Source organism: Rhyacophila brunnea, unplaced genomic scaffold (genome assembly GCF_057557595.1).
Source record: "Rhyacophila brunnea isolate RB1 unplaced genomic scaffold, BYU_Rbru_1.0 scaffold_6, whole genome shotgun sequence".
In the NCBI taxonomy this organism is placed as follows: domain Eukaryota; kingdom Metazoa; phylum Arthropoda; class Insecta; order Trichoptera; family Rhyacophilidae; genus Rhyacophila; species Rhyacophila brunnea.
Window position 1 is genome coordinate 28,931,416 of NW_028233276.1, and position 6,511 is coordinate 28,937,926.

Here is a 6,511-nt window from a genome sequence, read left to right on the forward strand (position 1 = left end):
TTAGGAACATGTCCGACAGTTCGAAAGAGACAGAGTGAAAGGGTGGCATTTTGTGTGAATTTTGTATTTTTCCCTCCGGACTAGCTATGTACGGGTGCCGCGGGATTGTTTCTAGGGTTCCGCCTTGTAAATAGGGTGAAAATTACTGACCTAACCAATCAGATGTTGTCAAATCCCAAAAATGGTTTCAGTCAGCAGTCAAACGCGGTGATGTCAAAACTTTTTTGTAATTACGGGTGTTTTTTTTTTTGCATAGATAAAACTTACGAAAGTGTTAACTGTCCAACCGAGCTGTGATGTATAATCAATATAGTCTGGAAAATCATCAAAATTAGAGTCACAAAACACGCCAAAAGGCGTATTCAAAAGTTGTGGAATAATATCAAAATTTTTCGATTCGTCGTCGGTCTCAACAATTAGGGCTCTGTCCGTCCACTACGTGGAAAATTTTGCGCAAAATTCTTGACCCACATTCGTACAAAATCGAGCTGGTGCATGAATTAAAAGCCACAAGACCATCATATGCGTTGTTTTTTCACCGATTTGGCTCTAGAGCAATTGGAAACTGACTCGTTGTTTTATAGCAAAATTGCATTCATCAACGAAGTTCATTTTTGACTTAATGAGTTTGTTGATTAGCAAAATTGCCACATACAGACATACATAGATCTAACAGACTCTGTTATATCCACAAAACTACTGCTTGGTGCGGTTTATACGCTGATGGCATCATCGGACTAATATGTCTTCAAAAATGAGGCCGATTATCGCGGTACGGTCAATTAAGATCGTTACAGGTACATGATCAATATTTTTTTTAAATATAAATGACAATGACCTGGACAAGATTTGGTTTCATCAGGATGGCGCTTTTGTGTCGATTGTCGATTTTTGTGAGATTTCATACCTCTTCATTATTTCTGCTTGAATTCACTGATTTATGCTGATAAATCAGCAATAATATAATTGACGTCTTGGAACGTAACATTGTTTGCGTTATTCGTAATATACGACCAGCAGTGCTGGAAAAAGTGACCCAAAATCGTACTTCCAGAATGCGCTTCGACAACACTGCGACGGTAGCCATGTGCCGAAATCTTTTTTTAAATGTTAATACCATGTACTGATCTTTCGAATAGAAACATTATTGAAAAAAAAAATGTGCTATTTTTACATTTGCATGAATAGTGGAAATCGCGTATAAAAATCATTCTTGCTAGATGTTTACATAAGAAGATAAACGTACGTTGTATGTTGTACGGAAGGAACCATTATTTAATTTGCATTTAAACTGTGTTAGCCTCTACTGAAATGGTGTGACCTCTACTTCAGAGTTTCTTTGATATAAAAAGTCATATAATAGAAACTAAAACCTCGTATTGTAGCTAACAAAAGAAGTAATCACCGACTTAAACTTACTCGTAGGTACTTGCAATACAATGCTATTTACAACAATTGAATGCTAAAAAAATAATGTGTACCTCTCTATATACCAGAAGTTTCCAATCTTATTTTCATCAGGACCTCATTTACATTTTTGGTTGCACATTTGTTTCCAATGAAATTTTAAACTTTCAATGATATACATAATTATAAATTTGGAATGTTTTAATTAATAGAAAAATATAAGAAAACAGAATGATATTTTAATTATTCTATGGAATTGGATTTATTTTCTTCAATCAATTTTGAGTTGTTAAGAATGTATGATATTAAAACTCTTAATTCTTTGCGTGTGAAATATGGACCTTAAGTAAAAAAAAGATCCAAAACTTAGAGTAGCATAGCGTGGTATGGAGAGGTGCATGCTGGGCATAACACAAAAGGACAAAAAGTGGAATGATTGTATAACAAAACAGACAAGGGTTTGCATTGTAATAGAGTTCGCCAAAAACCTCAAATGGAAATGGATTAGACACATAACTCGAAGCAGGGACAATCGTTGGACCAATCTAGTCATCCAGTGGTACCCAAGAGGTACAAAACATCCGCAAGGTAGACCTAGAAGCCACTAGAACGATACAATTGTTAAGTTCTGCGGAAGTACGTGGCAACGCAAAGCACAAGACCGAGGGAAGTGGAATCGGTTTGGAGAGGTCTTCATCCAGCAGTGGATAGATTCAGGCTGATGATGATATTCTTAAACAGTCAATCAGATTTGCATCAGTGAGTAGCGATCTGTATTTCGATTGTATTATGCTCACTGTTGAAAATAAAGTACAAATGAGTCCGTGGGCGCACGCAAAAGAGCTCGATAGCACACGTGGGTCTACGGGCAGAGGGTTGAAAATCCCTGATATATGTGATAAACATATACCAAACTACTCACAATAGGTATCTACTAAGGTTTTATTAAATAAAAATATACAGTGTTCCCTCAAGTCCTTCCATCTCGTTAACTGCAAAACATTTCCCATGAAAATGTGGGGGATTTCCCTAAGGTAACAAACGGAACAGGAAACGTAATATAGGACTAGAATAAATAATATCAAAATATTACGTTGCACAATCACAATCATACGGATTCCTACCGCGTACAACTGTTTTTAAAATTAGTTTTCTAGGTTCATTGTCATTCTGTTTTATTACGTCTCAGTTTAATCAGTTTTACTCTAATTAAATGTGTCATATTCATTTGAACATAGAATAATAAAAGCTCATTCTAATGAATTGTCAGCAAGTGACCATTTCACTCACATAAAGGGACAACAATTGAATATTCTATGATCACATGATGTATACAGCTCTATTCATACTTTAAGCTTTGAGGATTAAATAGAACTCACCCCACAATATTCCACAATACTCAGAGATAATAAAATATATAATATAGAGACATTCAAAATATTACATTATTTTTCACTTGTCATGAAAACATAGTTTTAGTGGAATTATTATGTATATCTACCCGTATATTATATAATGAAAACTCCATATTTAAGTCTTCCTGTTTACGGGTTTTCAACCCATGTGTCTCGGTATTTTTTGAGGGGTCGCCAAATAAAACGTAAGCCGATAAAAAAATATATAAGTTTCTTTTTTTTCAAAAACTATATCATCGAAAACCGATAGTCGATTAAATTCGTCGGCCAAATTGATTTTTGAGCGTGGGAACAAGCAGTTTGAGTATACAATTAAGAAAGGTGCAACGAAAGATTTATTTATCTAAACTCAAACACTGTATGTTACCAGTGGAAAAGATAAAATATTGTATTCAAAAGACTCGAAATAGAGCAATGTTTTGACAGTAAACAAACAGAAATTAATGAAGTAAAAGAAAATGTGATGTTATCATAAATAGCATTATGTCTTAAGCTAGAGATGCATTACGATCACGTCACGTGAGCTTACATCAGCTCACGATAAACTCTTGCCACCGGTAAAAAGTGTGCGATGTTATTTTATTTTTAAATGTTATCAGACAGATACTCCCGCGATGTTATAGTATGGTGTGATACGCGTCAGATGTTCAAACTTTTGAGTAGTGTGATTCTGATACATTTTAGCATATTTTGCCAACAAACACTACTCGTATTCAGTTCAAAATTCACTACAAGATAGGATCATCTGTCTGATAACATTTTAAATAACAAGTACAACAAAATTGCACACATTTTTTCCCGTGGCGCGAACTTACAGTGAGGTCACATGCGCTCATGCGAAGTGATCGAAATGTGTATCTAGTACTAATCACTCTATTAAATGAATTAGTATGCAAATGTGGCGGGAGAGCGACAAGAATTATTTGTGTTCTAGTTATATAATATGCTTAGGTTTTTAATAAATTAACTGCCAAGAGCAAAAGTATTTTTCCACGAATTATCAAGTTAACTTTCGCGAATATCATAAGGATATTCCTTCTTCTTTTGATAAGACAAACTGCAAGAATCATTATCCTGGCTTCCATACAATTTTCTATTCTTAGTATGTTTGATTATAAATGATTTTTGTGACAAAACCTAACTATTGTAATATTTTTAACCCCAATATGATATATCCCAGGAATCCGTTTAATAGCAAATCCGGCCCTGACTCAACAGTACCTGGCACTGATACATATAATATAGCGATATATTTGTGTATGAGTTAAAAGTGTCTATGGCCATTTTTCAGAAACAACGTCCCATATAATACATTTATCATCGTTTTTTTAGACAATGGCAGAAAACCATTAATATCTCTCGCTAGGAATAAAAATATATTATTCGCATGTTTATCTTCCTTTAACCGTATGAACATTTCCATAATCACGTAATTATGCTAGAAACACATTACCATTACATCATGTGACCAACACGTGAGTTCACGGTAAGCTCGCGCCACGGTCAAATACTATGTAAAACATTTTTCTTGGTATTTAAAATTTTATCGGACAGATATCCATATCTTGCAGCACATTTTGAGCCGAGAATGAATAGGTATTACCAAAATCTGCCAAATGTATCAAAACTGGATTAAGCCCACCTCACGGGTGTTGGAATTTAATTTTTTTCGGCAATTTTATACATTTTTGAATCCTGTGATCTTTGATTTTAATGGTTTGGAAGAGTGCCACCAATTACAGGTTTTTTAAGTTGTCAGTTTTTATTATTGAATGTTCTGATAGTTCTAGGATATGACCTCACGTGACGTGATATTTCTAGCATTATTGTCACGTCTATTATTTTTAGAAATTAAATATTTATACTAAGCTTAGTATCATTTTTTTTAAAAAATACATTATTTCTGGGTACAGTATTTTTTTTTATCATAAATTATATTTTTAGACATAATGCAAAGGAAAATTAAAAAAAGAAACACGCGGTGTTCCCAAGCGGGCACCCACCTAAGTACTATCCGCGCCCAATGTTGCTTAACTTCGGTGATCGGACGAGAACCGATGCTTTAAACATGGTATGGTCGTTGGGAAACGCTTTGCATGTTTAGAAAGTCAAATTTAAAAAAATGATTGCATACATAAGTACATACCTAGTAAATAATAATAAAATTATAATATTACTAGCTGTATCACCCGGTGCTGCTCGGGAGTGGAATGGTTTAATATTTGAAAATAAAAATTCTAAATTTAATACGTAGTGTAAAGGATTGAATTTAAAAAAGTAAAAAAATATAATATTAGAGTTTTTTATTTTTAACATAATATATAATATATCATCATATTATCTATATGCAATCTGTCAGAACTGAAAAATTGCACCTAGGGTGAGTCTCGCTGAGCCTTTTTGAATTGGATTCATTAGAAAATGTGGCAGCACTGCGTCGCTCGCGCTGCGCCGGCTCGGTTGGCACTTGGCTCCCTGCAGATTAGCGATTCTATTATGTAACATAATTACTTGCATCTAGAGTTGGGAGTTTCGGGAATTTCCCGACGGGAATTCTCAGGAAATTTTCGAGATTTTCCATCCCGAATCTCGAGAATTAAAATTTTTAACATTTCGGGATTTCTTTATTATCAAATATTAATTGAAAAAAATTTTTTTTTGAAGTTGCAGCGGATTCTATTCTCAAATTTTTGTTCACAAAATTGTTCCTATCCAGCCTAAAAAGAAAACTAAACAGATCATAGATCTAGCCTTTTGTTATCTTTAAATACTTGCCCGGTAAACAACTGTTGTGACCGTGAGAAATCTGCGTTCTTCCAGACGTGTTCCATAACAGAATTAATTAAAGAAGCCAAAGCGTACCTGCTCCGTCTTTTTTGCGAAAGCATTGAAGAAAACCTAGCAGTTTTCGATTCTGACGCTGATGCAGTGCCTGTAATTGTGAACAACAGTGGACATGGTATGAAAAAAGTAGACTGAAAACACAAAACGTTCAAACACCGATCGGGGCATTTAACACAATTAAGCCAACGTCGACTCAAAATGCGCAATTTTTAACATCAGGAAATTTTGTGTCTCAAAAGCGTACGCAATTGTCAGACGCAGCCATTGATAGTCTGTGTTTTTAGTAATGTTTTGAATTATTTATGTTTTCCTACTTCTATTTGTTTGGCTTCTTACTTAAAAAAAAATCATATTTTTTTAATTTTAATTCGCCTGTTTTTACAGGTTTTTTTTTAAAATTTTCTCGATATCTCAAGAATTCTCGAGAATTTTTTTCTGGAAATCCCGAATCACGAGAATTCAAAATTTCATCATTTCGGGAAATCCCGAATCTCGAGATTGAGATATTCTCGGGAAAAACTCAACTCTACTTGCATCTAACTTTGCCATTTGACCACCGATCGAGCTGAAATAAACGTCAATGTTTTTTATATACACATTTTAGCGACATTTTTGTGGGGGTTAAAATGGTGGTTTCAGCATTAACTTCCGCGCTTCAAGGCCCTGTACGCGGCGGCCTTTTCCGCAAAAACCGTAAAACTGTCCCCGGGGTACAACGGGTTAAATCTAAAATTCCCCAACCACGCACTTCGGCTCATCGACCTCCGTCTTCTCTCCAAATTTTGTCGAAATCCGACTGCGTATGTGGATTTGTATAAAGAAAAACCGACGCCAGGACGATACAT

General features: G+C 34.7%; 1 pseudogene; it reads right to left on the minus strand.

Annotated features, from left to right (window-relative positions):
* Positions 1 to 4,788: 4,788 nt before the first annotated feature.
* On the minus strand, positions 4,789 to 4,904 carry LOC147065497 (5S ribosomal RNA; annotated as a pseudogene).
* Positions 4,905 to 6,511: the final 1,607 nt, after the last annotated feature.